At 38.5% G+C, this 19,532-nt stretch overlaps 1 protein-coding gene and 2 long non-coding RNA genes across 4 annotated transcripts in view; 1 reads left to right on the top strand and 2 right to left on the bottom strand.

Moving 5' to 3' along the window:
- The window catches only part of LOC308476414 (uncharacterized protein), a 145,711-nt gene that overhangs the window by 53,039 nt on the left and 73,140 nt on the right, over positions 1-19,532 (top strand). The gene's annotated exons all lie outside the window — the stretch shown is intronic.
- LOC308476421 overlaps positions 1-19,532 on the bottom strand; it is a 133,168-nt gene that overhangs the window by 42,852 nt on the left and 70,784 nt on the right. The window contains exon 1 of one of the 2 annotated variants that reach the window (XR_013985878.1): positions 8,907-8,942. The exons of the other annotated variant lie outside the window; for it this stretch is intronic. This is a non-coding gene — a long non-coding RNA (uncharacterized lncRNA). Of the gene's footprint in view, positions 1-8,906; positions 8,943-19,532 lie in introns of those variants that run through there. 2 annotated transcript variants of the gene reach the window in all.
- The window catches only part of LOC308476434, a 34,355-nt gene continuing 27,386 nt past the window's right edge, over positions 12,564-19,532 (bottom strand). The window contains exon 3 of the long non-coding RNA XR_013985897.1: positions 12,564-12,618. This is a non-coding gene — a long non-coding RNA (uncharacterized lncRNA). The remainder of the gene's footprint in view (positions 12,619-19,532) is intronic.

Raw genomic sequence — 19,532 nt, forward strand, 5'->3', positions numbered from 1 at the left:
AGGCTTTTGGCTAATTAAACAATCTATGGCCTTTTAAACGGTGGGTTTTGTTCATCACAATTGGTTTTGTTTGTTACTATGTTGTGTATTTTTGTCGGTAGCAGAAAAATTGATCCATTCTAATGTTTTTATCTGAGGTCTCATGGAAAAAGCAAATATCTCACTGAATACATCCACATTTTAGAGGAAATTCTGCCTCAGTAAGGTAGGACTGAAACAAAAGATTAACATTTAATACGTTATGCTGCTTCCAAATTTGTGGTCTTTATATTTGACTTTCATTTCTTACTTACCTATGAATGCACATTATATAACAGGAACAAAGCACATTTCAGATTTATGCTCACATATAAGGAAATAATGGTGTTGACATAGCTTTTTGTTTACTGTCCTTTGTGTAGTCATTCACATTCAGTTGATTTAGAGAGAATACTAAATTATTTACAATGCTGGGTTCATAAAGAAGAATCACAATAATCCTACATTGGGTCATGACTTCTCTAACTAATCAGCCTGATCATTGTTTTATGCTGTACAGCTCCATTATGAAAGGACAGTTCCTCTTAAGCTACATTGTACATTATGAATTCTTTTGCATGATTAATTATACAGAGCATTTACAATGTTGGGGAAATTAATTACACTGCATGTATTAAGTACAATACAGAATTTGATGGCATCCCACTTAACAATTTAGAGGAAACTCACTCAAACTAGAAATGAGTATTCAGTACCTTTGACGAGAATTAGAAATAGTTTCAGATTACTCTGAACTCAGCTTTGATGAAATCAGAAGCTACATTTCTTTTAATTTCCTTTGTTAGCTGGCTAAAATCAAAGCCGAAACCTTCTTTCAACTGCTGCTATATGTATGAAACTATCAGCACTCACTAGTGCTCATTTGTATACTGTCCTTTAATAATTTTTTCAGGGTAATTTACAATAAAATAATTATTGTCCCACATAAGGACAAATAGCTTATGTTACCATTTCTGCTCTAAGACAAAGCTTAAACATTCTTTCGTAAATGTTAGAGAACTATACATACATGTTGAAATGTACATGTAACATTTACTTCATAAAAAGCTTCTTTTTACCAATAAAAAAATGCCGGTGTGAGACCCTAGCATAAGGGCAAAGGATTAAAGTCCCCTACTCTCCATGCTATGCTCCCATTTCACATCAGGGCCTCATACTGGTATTTGGGAGCTGGGAAACCTTGCACTCATGGCAAGCTACAATGTCACATATAGTTTGGCCCTAACCTTATACATGAGGTCAGGAAACATAGGTGTATGTCTACACTCTGGTTCTTGATGAAGCTCTGTAAGGGTTACTCACGGTCCCTATTTGTCTATGTAAAACCATCAGACTGACTGGGAGAAAGGTGGAATAACAGGATTGGACAGTCACATGTTTCATTCAGGTAGAGTGACTGTAGGACTTGTGGGGAAGCTGAGTACCCTGCTCAAGTTGGCACCTGTTATGTACCAAGCTTGGACCCTAGAACAATAGGCAGGTAGGATCCTAGAATGCAACAACTGATTGGCTTGCTGAAGAAGACCAATCAGGCTCCAGGAGGAAGTTAATCAGCCTATTGGCTGGTAGGATTGTAGAATGCAACAACTGATTGGCCTGCAGGAGAAGACCAATCAGGCTCCAGGAGGGAAGCAGAATCAGCCAATCAGACGGGACTCATTGTGTAAATAATGTATATAAAAGCCTAAGGTTGTGGGGGGGGGGATTCAATCACTGTTTTACAAGCTGCAATAAAGAGCATGAAATCACTGCAGGACTCCAAGTAAATTTCAGCACCTTTTTCTTCCCTTCCAGCCCAGTACGTTTTGGACAGCCCATAGAGAAAACACACTGAAATTAATAAACTTACGCTAGTCATGGCCATTAATCTCAATGTGTTCACTCTGAGTAGGATTAGCATTGGGTAAAACCCAATATTTCAAATCTTCCATTTTCACACAGCACACAACAGATATTTTGCCATGACTGAGCTCACCTATATCACAGTTGCACTGTGTTTCTATAAAAGCAATCTGAAGGATTTCATTCTAGCAGCCAAATTAGTTTATGTGTGATAACAAGGGGTAGAATGTCATGCTAAATGTAAGAAAATGTGTGATTTTTTAACACTATTCTGGGACAAATAGCTCATTTAATTTCACATAACTATAGATAATAAATCTGCAGAATTTGAACAAATGGGGCACAATCCAAATAGACTTAAACTGCTTTAAGCCCCATTGATTTCAGTGGGGAAATAAAACACACATTTAAATCTCTACTGTAATGAGATTTAAATTGTTTAACTTTGGCTGGATCATGCCCTTAGGATTTTTCACAACTTTTAATCTAACAGGCTGCTTATGAATGAGCAATAAATTGGCAACTGTTATATTGGAGTTGCAGGGTATGTTTTCCCCACTCTTGAGTTATTTTGTTTGGTTTAAAATTAAAACAGATTTCCTGCTATTGTATTCAGAAAGAAAGAGAATCACAGAGGTAGAAAGTAGGGACCCCAGGAGTTGAACAGGCCCAGAATATATTTAATTCTTTTTTACAGGCAGGTATCTACTCCATGCTTATTTACAGTAGCTTATTTTTCACACTCATTATTTATTTTGTTGTTCCTGCTAGGGAACTGATATTTCTTCAGATGAAATTACATATTTTTTCTTGAAAATGCTATCTTGTCCTGTGTGTCATTTTCCTACAGATTGGAATACCAGTCTATCACTGGAAATAAAAAGGCAGCCAATCAAGCATCTTATTGATCAGACGTACAGAGAGCAAATTGAAGTCCCACAGTGTGACACCAAACTCTTTCAAAGTTCTGACAACTCATTTTCATACGCCTTCATCCATCCTATGGTAATCTGACCTTCTCTTGGATTCATATTATCATCTCCACTGGCTCTCTAGCTGTGATGTTGCATTTCACTGTCTTCCTATTCCTTGGGGGCTCTTTCTTTTCTAATTATCACAATAAGCAGGTTTGGCCTTCTTTCTCTCAGCTTGATCACTTTTTCATGCATGATACCATCTGCCTAATAGGCTTTTCTATCCAAGATTGTTATCATTGATTCTGCCATTACATCCCTAGAGATCTTAATCCATGTTTTCTCATCATTAAAGAAATCCTGTCTCATTTATAGCTTATTTGAGCAACAAGTTTTCCCCCAGTGTCACCAGAAATATATTTTCACATTGTGCAATGGCTCATGTATGAACTTACCATTGGACATTAACATAGAATACATTCACTCCTTGGCTAAAATATGTTGCTGCATTAGTGATTATCCCAGCCATAAACCAAAAGAAGGGAAATTCCTATACCCTTCATTTGGCAATGTAAGTAGAAGGGAATGTAACAGACTTGACACAAGTTCAACATTACAGAATTTGTTGAGGGTTTTTGTTTTGTTTTTGCCAATTTTATTCACCACAATTTGAAATTTTACTGCAATGATGCATGAAACATATGGAGCTATACCAAACAAGGTAACTGACTTAGATCAAAACTAAATGAATTCCAGTTTTATATTATGCTACAGTCCTATACACACCGAACCTGACAGTAAACCCCACTGACCTCACTAGGACTTGCTTCAGAGTGGGCATGTATAGGACTTCAATAGGAACTAAGTTCAACATTATTCTAGACTGAAGCCACTGCCCATAAACTCACTTGGGTAAGTGAGTTTCTATATCCTTCTGAAATTGCAGCTTTTGAAGTCCAAATAACAGATGTACTGAAAGACTGGGTCTTTCCCCCCTCCTTCACCACTATCCACCTTCATCTTTTAGGTGCTATTTCAGTACCTTTAAAAAGTTCAGGAATGAATTCCACTGAATGATTCAGTTTGGCTTTTTCATTATTTCTTCCTGGTTCTCATTATAGTCACTCCAAAGAAGCAATAAAGCAAAGGTTGAGAACTTCAGGAATCACATTCCACTTTTGCAGCCAGATCCCTTGCTTTACAGAAGAACTGCAATTGTGTAGATTCTCTGTTTCCATGATTACTACAATCAAGTACATATTCTGTATTTCTCTGGGCTAGCTGAAGGCAGGGTCAGCTTCCAAGTATGTGCATAACACATGCTGCTGCTGCTCCATTCCCCACAATGTTGTTCCAAGTAATATACACTTAATGTTAATGAGCTTAATACAAGTTAATGATGATGGTAAATTTAGAATGAAATCTATAGCTCTACAGTAGCTTCTCTTTTCCTAATGTGAAGACCAGTAAATCTTCATTATTATTTTTTTCTGCTAGCTACATTCACCATATTTATCCCCTTTGTCATTATCATTATTATCACTTCATTGGATATTTATATAAATTCCTCAGACAACCCACCAGGAATTCCATTATGCACAAGCTGGAGTGCTTTGGTGTTCGCCCTCATGTTCTTTATTGGGGTAATGTCTGACTGAAGTGTATTTCACTAGCTCAATATCTATTATTTGTAAATTAGTTAAGGTGCCTGTGAGAAGCATAGCTTCACTTAGCCCTGACTTGGAAGGGGCTGTTAATCTTGAGGAAAGTTGTACCATGAACAAGACAGCCAGAAAATTATAGCTCAGCAATTTTCTAGCTTTGGAAGGCTGGTTGTTTTAATGGGCATGAAATTCATGGCCAAGCCAAACGTCTGGCTTGTAGCTGACTCAGTATTTTTAAAACCTCGATTCATTGAGGAAATGTCTTTGAGGGTGCCATTTCAGATGTGAAGGAGGGACAAGATTCACAGCAAGGTTCAGAGGCCCCAGGTTTAAATTACAAAGAGAGGGGGGATTTTTTAAAAGAGTGTTTGATGCAGTTACTTTTTATAATCAAGACAGGAGCAAACAGTCATACACACACACATTATCTCATACAGACACATACAAGTGTGTGCCTTTGGTATGCATAAATAGTAATTAGTCTCATGAAATAGTAATCACGCTGTGTGTTTTGTATTTTTATCTTGTATTTTTATGTTGTGGACCGTCCTGAGATCTATGGATGAAGGGCAGTATGCCAACAACAACAACAACAGAGAATCAGAGCTGGCCAGAATTATGGGTGTTCCAGAAGAATAACTACATGTAGTCTGAAGGACTGTGTCAGGTCTTCCTCCTGACTGGCCTAAATGACACTCTTGAATGTCTGCTCTAAATATCCTAAAAAGACACTGAAATGTATAAGAGGGTGGAGTTGGAGGCAAGCAAAGCTGGAAAATGAAGAGATATAAAGTAATACACTTGCAAGGATTTTATTTATTTTTAAGATAATCAAAAGATCTTGGGGATGTGACTGGGCAGAATAATCAGACAGCAAGGAAATGAGAATTCATCATTGAGCATATGTGGGAAGTCCCAGCATTTAAAAAAATCACAAAGTCTGTGTTTCCATGGCAACTATTTAGCCTTCATTCATATCTTAATAAGCAGGAATCTATAAATCTTTATCTGATTCATAGTCAGCTGGGCACATTATTGTCCTGGATGACTTTTTTTTTTTAACAACATTTCCGCTACAAATATGACTTGTGCATTATGCATCATCCAACTGTTCTTATGTGGGAGTCTGTTGCTGCCCATTTAAGGAGTTGGGCTTTGGAGTTGTAGCATTAATTAACTCGACTGGCTCATCAGATTTTGAGCTGAGTTAAGCATTACTACATTACAAGTCAAGAAGAGCTCTGCTGGGAAACTGTAGTTCCCCCCTTAATTTTGCCTCGAGCTGTGCTAATTTATGACTTATGTCATTCATTTCAATTACATCGCATAGCAAGAATATTTTGCTTTGAAATCTTTCAAGGAAATGGATATGGCAAGTATACTGGATGCCTCAAAACTAATGCAGGCACTCACTCCCATGAGAAGAATAATTGTTGAGGGACACTTGAGGGTGTTTCTTAAGTGAAATGAATTTCTATTTAATATCTGATCCACTATTTAGAAACTTAACCTCAGAATGTTCAGAAAAACGTAAATCTCTGCAGAAAGTATGTCTACAGAATTGATACTTGGATGTTAATTTGACTGGCACTGCTGTTTTTTAAACTGTTATATTGTAAAGCTTTGGACTTTCCATTTGTTTGAAGAAGAGTACTTAAAAGATTTAATTAAATAAATAGTTCATTTTTACTACCAGTTTTTCAGAGCAAAGCTTAGGTTCAATGGTATGTGGAACTTCAGGGTTTGTGGGGCTCCTGTTGTCATCACCTGAAGTACCACAGGTTCTGTACTGCTGGTCAAAACTGATATGAAAAACTTCTAAACTTGTGTGATCTAAGGCCTAAATCCAGAAATCTTCTGTCCCTATCTAGTCAATCACAGTAGTGCAGCTTAGCTGCTACAATGTGCCATTGCCACCCCAGTGATGGTAGACACACTGTCCGTCAGATGCAATTGTGTCTTAGTTTTATTAGTATATTGTCTTAAGAATAAACTGTTATGACTGTATTTTAACATTTTAATTATGTCTGATAAGTGCAGTAAAGAAGAACTTCAAAACTTGCAGAGATCTGGAGATACCAGCTGTGCTACCTAATTTCTTCATAGAATGCTGCATATTATTATCCCTTTGATCTGATGAAGGTGTTCAACTACCACTAGTGTGTGATGAGCTTCATCACGCTAAAATGGTACATAGGCAGTGTTGCCATAGAAATGGAACGGCACCACAGAGAGAGCCATATAATCATGAGTGCATCTAGAATGTTGTCACACATAACTATGCATGAGAAAGTGGCATGCTGGGATTGCTTCTAAAATTATGCTGGGATTGCTTCTAAAATTGCTATCCATGATGTCTGGCAGTATATACAGTGGCTGTTTTCAAAAGCCAGTACAAAGAGGAAACAAAAGAAAATCTTCACAGAGAATAAGAACAGAGGATGAGTGAGGGTCAGAGAAACAAATACACTGCAGGTAAATATAAAAAATTAACCAGAATAGACAAGTAATTAGGTGAATGAGCTCTGGAAGAGACTTGAAAGACAAGGAGGAATGATATGGGAATGAACTGAAATAAGATTTTGGTTAAGCAATGGAAGGACAGAAAATATAGAGCAATGAAGAAAATAAAATGGTGTTGAAAACAAATGAATTTTTTTAAAAAACACAGTGCCAAATAGGAAATGGAGAAAAAATATAGGAAGGTACAATGGAAGAGTTATTAATAACCATGGAGGTATTCAAGAGATTAGATAGCTACCTATTCCAAGCGATGAATCCTCTTTTCCTCCATATGTTCATCAAAACAAATGTCTTATTTATTAAGTTGGGAAAATCAATCCATATATATTAATATCAACTGGAATTTCTGCATTGATTTACACGAGATGAGGCACTCACAAGTGAGTAAGGCCAATTGTAGATGAAGTTTAAGTTTTCCTAGTATTCATACATGAGCAGTTCTCATTACCTAGCACCTTTCTGAGAAAGCCACGGTAATGAATTTTGAGGCTTAGCTACATTCTTTGTGTACGTATGTGAGAGAAGTCTCTTTTTATGATTTTGTCAGCATGAGGGAGTCCCAGCATTGAATGGGACTGGTTAAGTTGTCTCAGTGTTTCAGCTATTTAGATTGTACACACATATTCAAACTAGCAAATTTTATCTTAGAATCCAGGGTTTAAAATATTTATAATCTCCCATTCCCACTCCATATTATGTAGCAGGACTGAAAATTCTGAATAGCAGAGGTGGAGTTAGCATCCAAGAATGTGCCTTTCAATGCATTTTAGCTTCTCTCAATCTTGAAGAAACAGATTCTTTCTTAAGATTTTTCAGATTGTTGGATATGCATGAAATAATGTGCTCCAGGCTATGATGGGGGATTTGCTCCCAGATAAACAGGTATTTGAGTTTTGAAAAGTAAAACCAGGGTTTTTTTTCTGACTGTACTCAAGGGTACACAGCACAGGCACCTTTTTTTCTAGAAGAAAAGCAAAACAGGCAGCAGGGTGAACAAGGAGGGCAAAACTTAAATTTTGGGACTGCTGAGTAGTTTGAGGCCACTCACAGACAGCAGAATAAAAACATATTGTCATGTGTTCATAAACAACTATAACTGAGGATAAGGGGGAATATATTCCTGCATGCTCAGGTGCACAGAAGAAGGTATTGTAAAAGAAGCTATTGGGAGCATAGGAAGCTGCTTTCTGCTACATCAGCCCAACAAGCAATGGTTCTCCACTGTTTCAGAAACAGGATGGTATGGTACAATTTTGGCATGAGAGAGTTCAGTGTTGTTATGATGCCTGGCTGTCAGATGCCTGGGATGCAGCGCAGAAGAAACTTGGACAGGTGGGCTGGGTTAAAAAGGTTTTCCATCTCTGTTAGTGCATTACATTGCAAGTCAGTGACTTTGCAGATCACAGGGCTCCCTATCTCCAAACAAAGGTTTTGCTTCTGGATCTTTTCTCTCCCCCCCCCCCCCCCCGCAACAGCTAGGCCAAGAAGGCCTTTTGCTTATCTTTAACATGACAAGCATAACAGTGATAATGCCCAAGGTATGTGAAACCTTTGTCTGGCAGATCTCAGGTTCACAATCTCTTTCAGTATGGCACATTTCAGCAAAGCATTCAATTCAGTTCTTTGCCAAGGTGATTAATTGAGAATGTAGATGATAATGGATTCTATCCCCGTGCATTGGTTGTTGTTTTTTAGTCTTTCATTGACATCCTTAATGGAATGTAATTATAACATTCTCATGATGACAAACATATCAACAAAAATAAAATGCAGCCACTAATGGAAATGAAAAAAGTGCTTGCAGCATAAATTATGACATTTAACTTAATTGCAGTATTTAATTAGCATCCAAAAATATTACAAGATTGTTTTCATTAATAAGCTTCAGAACTGCTCAGCTGGGTACTAAGATTTATTTATTTACTTATCTGTTAGACTGTTTCTTGGAAGGCATTGTCAGACCGGGTTTCCTGGATGAATGGGACACCTCATTCAAAAGGGCAACAAGGATCAGCCAGGTGTAAACAGGCAGAAAATATTGATTAGTACTCTTCAACCAGCTACAAATTCATCTAACAACAGCATCATCTAGTCCACATTTTACCAGTTTGCCAGGAAGGAGAAGAATGTGGGATCTTGCTGAAACCAAATACAGTACACTAAATCCACAGCATTCTCTTGATCTGCATTCCCCTGATCTACCTAGTTAATACTCACAAAAGCAGATAAGGTTAGACTGGAATCACGTGCTCTTGAGAAACTCAAGCTCTCTTAGTGCTCACTGCCTTTTTATCTGTAAGTGCGTATAAATGAATAGTCTGTTCTTCAACTTTTCCAGGCATCAAAAGCAAGTTGGTTGGTTGATAGATTGGTAGCTCTCTGGATTCTCCCCAACCTTTGTGAATATGAAGACTTTTGCCCATCTCTTGGTACCACCTCTTTGCCTTGGGCTGCAGCTCCTTCACTTCATCATTTGATCTATTTTTTCCACACTGAGTACATTTTTTCTTGTGGGAGAAGACTGGGTCAAAGTAGGTTCTGACTTCTCTTTATCACCTGCTAACATTTCACTATATTATTCTCTCAGTGGAGAGGAGCTATGCCTTCAACAACAGCCCAAAATATACTTGTTTTTATGTTTTTACCATCTCTTCTATATTACTATACATCTCCCTTTTAAATGTGAACTTATCAGAAAGTTCTTTATGCAACTTTCCCAGTTTCTTTAAAAGTCTCCCATTTTCAGTGAGCATTCCAATGACTTCCAATGAGCCTTCAAAATCTCATTTTTAGAAATCCACATCTATCCTGAAGTCCCTTCCCCTCGAGTATATTGGATCAGCATGCCTTTATACTTGTTGAAATTAGCTTTCCCAAGCTCCAGGACGCAAGTCAGACCACATTCAGGTTTTTCTTTCCTCATTATCACAAATCCTATGAGAACATGGTTGCTTATTTATTATGATGATTATTATTAAAATAAAGTAGCCAGTGTTTTCATTTTGTCAGCTAGTTTTTTCTTGTTTTTTTTTCCACCCTAAAATTATGAAAACCACCATACTCACAATCGCACAACTTTGCCACCTGCAAATGGAGCAGCAAAATTAGGGGGGCCATTTTGGCTGAACATTAAAATGAAGGCTATCCAAGCATTAATTCTGCTAGTAGGTGTGCTGCTAAGAAGCGGGCAAACACAGGAAACCGGATCTTCCTAGTGGGAGAAATCATTATCTGCACTTGCCCCCACAAGCCAAATTTGACAGATGGACAAGACCTCCCACCTCTCAATTATCTGATGTCACAATGCCATCAGATGACCTGTTTGTTTTCCCCTCTGCATGATTTGAAATCAAACTGAGCAGGCAAAAGAGTGTGTTCACGATTGAGGAAGCCCTAAGTGCTGCACTACCCAAGAATCAGCTGGTGGTTAGCACTGGGGAAGCCCTGTCCACAGCACTTTCCAAGCACCAGAAATCCACTCATAGTTGATGCAAAGAACCTTTCATCCAAGCGCCAACATTACCACACCTACACAGGCATAGGCCAAGGGGGGTGTGGCCAGGCCAAAGTGGGGTCATAGGCAAAATGGGGAAGTCCTGCAAGGCTAATTTAGGCCAGTGGACTGGAGCTTCCTCACCCTCACCCTCAGGTCTGAGTGATTTAACTAAGAAATGGGACAAAAATTCTGCTGGGGAAAATGCATGGAAAAAATGAGGGGATACGATAAAAATGAGAGATGTAAAATTTCCTTTCCAAATCATTTGAGAAAAGAGGCCAGAGCTGATTATTTCACAATGCAGATGCAATTTCAGAAAGCAAGCCCATTACTTAAAATACATCTTCACTTGTAGCATTTAATTGTGGGTGCTTGAAAATCAATTTGCCTATTCTAAAGGTGAATATTATTTAAAGTGTACATTACCCATAACTTCATGCAGGCAATCTAATGTTTAGAGGCTTGCTTGCTTGCCTGCCTGGATGGATGCCTTATTCTTCATTATGAAGCTACCCAGTGCAACTGTGATTTTCTCAGAGTGGTGGCTGTTTAAATGGCAGAAGAATTAAAATGATGTATAATCTATTCATTTTAATGGTTAGTTATCACTAGAAATGCTTGTGAGCTGAATGGGAATTGCTTCCTCCACCCCATACATCCACTTCAGCATAAATGGAAACATAACAGTTTTGATTTGTAAGAGGACTCCCTGATATTTATTTATTCCTCTGCCACTGTCTAATTCATAGCCCTGCTTCCCTCATATAATATAAGTAAATTGAGTAAAAGCTTGCCAGGCGACCCTTAGTTGTACTATTATAAATTATGTAAAGTATATAATAGCTCTGCAAAAGATAAAGGCAGATAACAGCTAATTATATAGGTGGAAACATTTAGAATAGTTCCCCATATTTGCAATTCCATTGTGTTCTGTCTATAAAGTGGCAAACTCATAGAATGGATGGCAAAACAGTGGTATTTCAGCCTTTAATTGTGAGTGCTTGAAAATGTGTATACTTATCTTTAAGGTGAAAATTATTTAAAATTAATAAGTGCGGCTTTTTCTCACTGGTAAGCTTGAAAAGTTTGAAATTAAGCTGTTGATGCAAATGCCGCAAACTGAATCCAGAGCCCGGTGTACCTGCAACTGTGAGTGACCTACCTTAAATCATCCTCCAAATGAAATCGATCTCACTGGTTGACTTCTAAAAGACAGAGTAGGAGAAAAGTTGCCTTCTGAAAGACATCCAGAAAATTAGTTTCTCTGAGGCCATCATAAGAGACCTGGACAGGCTCTGGCACTCAGTCTAAACGAATGTCTAAAGCAATTTTATCTTGTATAAACACTTCTGATCCGCAGTGTAGACAGGCTTGACTGGAAACACTTTCAATAGATAAACAAGATTTTAAAACACATAAATAAAAGAAACAAAGAGTCATTCTGAAGCTAAATAGAATGGATGCATGAAAAAAAAAGGTTGAAGTTACTTCTTTTAGAACAGAATAGGCAACATGCAATACCACAGGTTGCTTGCAGTTAGAGGCCCTTTATACTTTGAAAGTAGTACACCGGTATTACTTAAGTTTAATGGAAGCAAAGCATAGCCATCATGTCTAGTAGCCACTGATAGCCCTCTCTTCCATGAATTCATCCAGTCCTCTTTTAAAATCTATGGCCTTTTAAAGGGGAGGTGTTATTGTTTTTGTTTGCTATTATGGTATGTATTTTTGAATTTTTATATTGTAAACTGCCCAGTGATCTGAAGGGCGGTATGAACATTTAATCTAATAATGATGATAATGATAATGATAACTGAGGTATCTGAGGGGCGGAGTTTTAAATGGTTTCCATTGTCATCCCAACTTGATTCCAAACTTGACATTTTGCGGATTTGCATTTTTGCAGTGAATCTCAGTGTATCTTGGCTTTTGCAGTATGGGAACTCAATGTCCCCCAAATCAGCATTTTGTGCATGCATGCTTTCACAGTCATTTTAGCTAATGTAGTACATGAGATGCCAGGTTCTCCCCCACTCCTCTAAAATGCACACCGTTGCATCTTGTGTGTACCTACGTCTTGCTTATTTCTCCAAATCTGTCTTTGAGGAAAGGCACTCTGCACATACCCAGTGGTCCTAAGCTGATTTTTTTTAAAAAAAGAAAAAACAGAATAATGTTGATTGTCACATGGAAAAGTTAACCCCACATTCTCAGAGTCTATCCTAACTTATTTCCTATTTGTCAAAATTCGTACTTAAAATGAGAGCACCACAAAACAGCTAATCAATTCAGGCTTACCATTTTGAACTTTTGAGAGGCAATTCTGGAATGGCTGCAATATATACAGGGGACTGCATGCATCTAAGCTAAATAAAGAGGTCACCTATAATTTTATCTTTACATTTATCTAAAAATACAAATTAAATGTATCTTTAATTTTTATTTACCATTTAAATGATAAATTGCTTGATTAAAAGAAGGAGAGAGATATGAACATAAAAGAAACAGCAGCTGATGAGCCCTAGGAAGTTGCCACAGGAGGTTGTGGTAGTTGATGGCTTTCAGAAGAACAAAGAGATTGTGTGGGACTTTTTTTTAAAAAAATCAGTCTTTCTAAAAACCTGGACCTGAGCCATAAGAGTGCTTGGTCTGCAATCACCAGGTTTAAAAATCAATCCCCTGCTTCACAGGAAGCCAATGTACTTTTGCTCAAAATTAGAGCAACATGAAAAAGTGTCTTGGAGTCATTAACCATCTGACTGCTTGTGCTTTTCTATCTTGTCCTCCTCTTCCTCATTGGGGGGTGCAGTTCAAAGCAGCCACCCAAAGGTTAACGCATTTTCAGTCATGTATCTGTACTACATGAATGCACTTCAGGGTCAGTGATAGAAGATTCATGTATTACAATAGGCTATGCAAGCCGGAATTCTACTATTGCCTGCTTCAAAATTGAGAATGAGCCAAGACAAAGTAAAAAGCAATTGAAAAATACTGGTAATAAAATACCACCGGGGAGAAAAATAGACTTAGGAGAAAGATACTGCTCGGATCTAGATAAGGAGTGGAAATGAATAGAACTATCATTACAGAGAATAATTTTTAAATAGCCTCTTAAGAATGATTATATCCACTCTGCAGTATTCATGAAGCAGTTCTGCCAAAAATATATTTATGAAGCCTTTCTCTGCGATTATTCTATTCATGACTTGATATTCCTTTCTTATTTTAAGGGATATGTAATTCAAAAGAGAGCATCTGGGTCTCTGTTCCACCTCTGAAATATTCTTTTAAAAATATATTGTATTAATTTTTGTGCTATTAAGTCATTGGGGTTACTTTTAAAAACGTTCAGCACTTCTCAAAAGGAGAATATTTAAAAATATTTTAAAGAGATAATATAGTCCAATTTAAGGACTATATATTTCTTTCAATGAAAATACCACTGAATTTAAGCCCAAAATAATTTTTTAGAGCTGAGCCCCAATGGAACAGGGGGTGATCTGTTTATTTTAACATTATTTCAATGAAAGCTTGCTGCAGCCTAGTAGAATGTAGAACTAAAAGTTGTATGAAGGGTAAAATCTTTATTTAATGTAGTTGCTTCTTTAGTCCCAAGCAGCAGCAAAAGACAGATACTTTTAAAGAATGTCTGGTCCATTTGAGTCATACATACATACATACATACATACATACATACAATGTTGGCATCAGTCTGTCTCGAGAGACAATGGAGTGCACCTCTGGGGGTGAAGTCAAACAGATGGAAAATCACAGTGCCTACTGTAGCTGGAATGACTGGTATCTTTTAACTGCTGCTTCCCACATTGTTTTTGCTGGGACCCAAGTCTGGGAAGTATGTATGTAAGTCCTGGGCTGCCCACAGCAGACCTGTGTTCCAAAGGAAAGCAGTTCATCCAACTCATTCAGTTCCATCTCCAGTGACTCAGTGAAAGAGGGAGTATTTGAATTGTAGCCTGGATGTCAATTAAATATGTCTTCAACATCTATCAGTGGGTGGTAAAAGAGACAAGGCCAAAGTATTCCAAGTCTCATGGAGAGGCCAGCGAGCTCACATAGCAGCATGTATTTAAGCTGTAGATTTTAAATCACCAGCTGCTGCTGCTGACATAGTCCACAAAGTAATCCAGCTTCCCAGGTTTACTCTGGAAGTAACCTCCTGCTCCCTGCTGTTGTAACCCCAGTTCTTGATTGAACTAAACAGTGGACCTTCACCAACACCCTGAAGCAGGACACTTGACATCCACTTTCTGTAGTTGTCATGAATGCAACTCTGGGATCAGAGGAGGAAAGCACAGAGACCAATGCAACGGTTTTCCTTAAAAATTAAAATTAAAAAATCACCTCCTCAGGCACTCTCAATCACACAAAACATGTTCTGTGGGGATATAGTTAACAAAGATTAACTGATTCAAGGGCCAGTGTAGCAGCACAGAATGAGGCATGGGGTTGGGTGTGCTCACACCATGCCAAGGTCCAGCTATTTTGCCCATCTCCCTCTGGGTAACCTGTAGCAGCACGTGTCATTTAGAAGCCAGGAAAACAACACAGCCTCACCCGTGCCACCTCACCAGACGCTACAGCATGCACCACACAGCTGATCCTATCACTGAGCAGCATGAGGCAACCCCCTCAGGCAGCTAAATGAATATCATGAAAGAGCACTATTTCAATTTATCAACATACTTAAACTGCCAGGAAAGAGGAAGGGCACTTGTGAGGCTTTCTGCCTTAGATGTCAAAGTAGCATAGCTGGCTGTGGGTACTGTATTTTGACTGCAGGGAGGGAGCAGGGACATCATCTTGTGCTCTGCTTCAGAAAGCCAGAAGTCTTGGTCTGCAAGAGATCTGGGACTGGATCTCCCAATATTTGAAGCAGCTGTGGGCCGTAATGATTTGATTAGTGGGACCGTGTGTCTGTCTGTGTGTGTGTGTGTGTGTGTGTAAGTAACAGATAAGCATTTTACCCTTTCACCATCTAAATCGTTACTGAAGCACATCTCCTTATCAGAGAGGATGATCTCCATATAATCACAAGTGGGGAAGTTAGGAGATAAGCCTCCTCTTCCCATGCTGTGTTCCAGTAATTTACTAAGGAAATTACCTTTCATTAACTAAGGAAAAACAAGGTGCAAATGTCTACGTTGGCCCTTTGCTATCCAGAAAGAATGTTACAAATATTTGGCATACAGACTGATGCACATTTTAAAGTAATTATTTTAATATTACTTTAGGAGTTGAAGCTTGCTAACAAGACCACATATTACTATTCAGTCAGTGAATGGATTGTGTTTCAAATTACTTTGGGGGAATACTATGTAGGCATAAAGATACTCCTGTATCCCACTTGCCCTCAGAAAGCTGCAGGTTAATCACTACTGATTTACTAAAGCAAAACTACCCCTCTGGAAATTGTTACCAAACCAAATGCAATTTTATAGCATCTATCATGAATACTAAAGCGGAGCATGAAAAGATGCCAAGATCTCTTTTGAGACCATAGTAATAACTTAGGGGTGGGGAAAATAGGCTTAGGCTTTGGTCTTAAAGACACTTGCCTTCAACTAAGTCCACCTGTAAGCAATGGTATTTACTTTAAAAAATCATGTTCAGAATCAAGCTATGTATAGTCAAGATTAGACAATGTACATTAATGATCCTTACAATCATGATAAAGAATGGCAAAAGGCTGGAATTTAATTCATAGTCACTTATATGTCAAATAGGGATTCTATTATACGTTTGCATTCAGTTTGACCTGATCTGTGGTATAACGGAAAACATTGTGTTTGGGTTCATGTGAAGTTAATGTCTGCTTGTGGTCTGTCTGTCTGTCGCTATGTATGTATGTATAATTACAGCCTTTGTGATATACACATTCCTGAACACAAAAGGAGCAGAAATTTTGTGGTGCAGGGGGGCTGGGACAAAATGCAATTTTGTGTTCTTAGATTATTATTATTTTTTATCTCAGGCAATTCTGTATAATTTCATTAGCAAAAATCATCATATATAAGAAGTTATTTAGTGCATCACAAGACATACAATAGACGGGGTGAATCTCAGAAGAGTAGCCAAAATGCACCCATTTCAGTGTAGCACACTGTTTAAGATTGCACCTTAAAGGTGAACAAATGAGTTGTGGCATGAACAGAGGAAGCTACCATAAACCAAGTCAGACCATTTAATTGGTCTATCTATCTCAGTATTGTCTATGCTGACTGGCGGCAGCCCTCTGGGGCTTTCAGACAGGAGCCTTTCCCAGTACCTGGGAAGATGCTGGGGGTCGAAATTAGGACCTTTCGCATTCAAAGCATGTGAGCTATGAGCCCTAAGAAGCAGGTTGTAGCTTTAGAAAAAGCTTGTGCCATTATACATTTGTTGCTCGATAAAGTGCCATGGGACTGTTTGTTAGTTTTGATATATACATACCCTAATGAGTCCTGACCTAATCTTTTGAGTTTGACATTGAGGAAGTTACTCCTGGGATCGTATGCTAATGTTACAATATTGGCAATGGCATGAGGACAGAATTACTGTCCTTGAGCAGAGATCCGACCCAATCCTTGACCCTGGCAAATGAGCAACAGCTGGGACATGGTCCGGTGGCTACCAAAGTATAACTGCCAAAGTATAACTGGGCCATGCAAAGACTGTGAACCATGCTTTTTCATGGGGCAGTGGTTATGAAAACCCTTTCCAAGGCAATCAGTATTAAGAGTGGAATAAGTAGGACCCCTCCCATTACACAGTGTTCCAGGGGCCTCTTAGCTCAGGGATGGAAACCTGTGTTCCTCTGGATGTTGTTGGGCTACAACTACCATTATCCCCCACAGGTACAGGCTGGTCTGATGGGAGCTGGTGTCCAACAACACCTGGAGGGCTCTGGGTTCCCCAACTGCAGCCTTAGCTGCTTCTTCCCGGGCTTCAAGGCACAGAAATGGGCTTAAGCTTCGATATCATGATTCACTGTTATTGTTGCTTTAGCCAGTGCCAATCTGGCTCAGTCACTGAGATTACACTAAACTGGGTGGATTTCATTAATTAAAAGTAGAGAATCAAATATAATGTTCCCCCTTGATGTTGATCATACTAGAAAGGTAAGCTAATGCACAGGAAAGGCAATAAATACAGCTGCAAAAAAATAATAATGCAGTGTTAACAGTGCTTCTTATAGAATATTAAATAATGTAACAGATATAAATGCATAATTGATAACTTGGAATAGATTCCCATCTCTGTTTATGTTAATTATTTCATTTGAGAGTTATGAAGTATGGAAATATTTATACAGTTTCCATGTTTTAAAAACCTATTTATGCATTTACTGTTGTATACTGTTAAATATACAAAGTATTATTTTTTTATACAGCCATTCACTGCTGAGGGGATCAAGTTCTGACACCTTACTCTGATAGTAAGATTTCTAAAATATGGATGTGTTTCAGCATACAAATTTTCATTTTAATCCCTTTGCATATTTAGAGGAACAGCTGAAGTAAGGGTGACTAGCTTGGTGGAACTACTGAAAACAAAGTTTGTGTCTTCCACTTCTAACTGAAGCAGGCTCTCAAGTAGTGAAAGGATAAGGCTGCAATCCTAGACACTGTTAACAGTGTAGCAGGAACCCCCCACCCCAATCATTCAGTTTGTACAAACTTCACACACACTCACACTCACACTCACACTCACACACTACATATGCCACACTTCTGTTATAAATTCATAGAAAAATCAACCATACATCGGATTTGCACTGTTCCATTTTTATTTTACTCCATATGACAAGGACTATCAAAGGGGTGTGGCTTAGTTCTGGTCAGCCATAATCCCTTCACCATCCCAGCACATCCACAGGAGCCCTGCCCAGTTGCTATGCCAACCCTGATGGTCCTAGACAGAAGACCATCAAGATCACAAAGAACTTGCATATGGGAGTGGATTCAGCATGGACTGAAACAAAGGACAATGATCAGATCTTCCCTCTGGGGGCAGGAAACTGCCAACTCCCCTTTGTCTCCTGGAAGTGACTCATGGGGAGGGGGAAAGGAGGAACCAGCCAGGTGACAGGACACTCAGGTTACCACCACAACTCCTCCCTCAACCCCTCCTTTCTGTGTCATGTATGCATGATCTCAACCCCTCCTTTCTGTAATGTATGCATGATGTTTCTGGGGGTGGACTTGACCTAGAGGATGGGAATTTCAAAAGTTTTTATAAGGTCTTGCACACCATCTTTCTGGGTCTTTCCTCTCTCCTGCAAGTGAGGGGAACACCCTGTTGCAACAGTTCAATAAAGGCCAAGCCTACAGGCTGCTGTTTTGCTCCAAGTTATCCTGGTTGGTGTTTTTATTTTGTCCAAGGGAGCCCTCGGATTTTTCCTGTAACAACAGGAAGGAAATCTCACTAAACTAAAGCCCCCTTGCTAGATTCATACTATGTGCTGGGTGTTGCCTTCCATGAGGTAGCCTGCTTCTACACATGTAGGCTTCCCTATGTGATGAACCTGATTTTCTGGGTTAGCAGGCTTGTCCCCTCATGCATAAGATTAATGTGGGTATGCTACAGGATGAACTTATGAACACATGTGAAATTGACCCAGACTGGAAATAGACTGAGCCATCAAGCCTTAATGACAGGCCCTTGGTCCTATTAGGTTCACTTTTTCACACCTTTGGTTTACATCTCTCTGTGAAAATGGACTCATAGATTGACAACCTATAAAATGGGACTAATAGCAGCCTCTCTCACACAAGAGTATTCTGAAGCTGAATGAAGGGATTGCAAATTACCGGTACTTTTGGCATTTTTGATGTCATATGCATTATTAATAAAATAATGTAAATAATAAATTGTTGTTGTGTTTTCAGTTCAATTATTCTGAGTATGAGAGGATCAGACAGTTATGCTTATTTTTAATGGGTGAAGTTGAATATTTACATATTTAACCTATAACTAAAAATGTCTTATTTTTTGCTCCTATAATAAATATGATAATTGAATTTTCAGTAGGATAACTGTAGCCTCTTGAGAACA

This window comes from Podarcis pityusensis (assembly GCF_964106645.2).
Source record: "Podarcis pityusensis genome assembly, chromosome: 4".
Taxonomy (NCBI): domain Eukaryota; kingdom Metazoa; phylum Chordata; class Lepidosauria; order Squamata; family Lacertidae; genus Podarcis; species Podarcis pityusensis.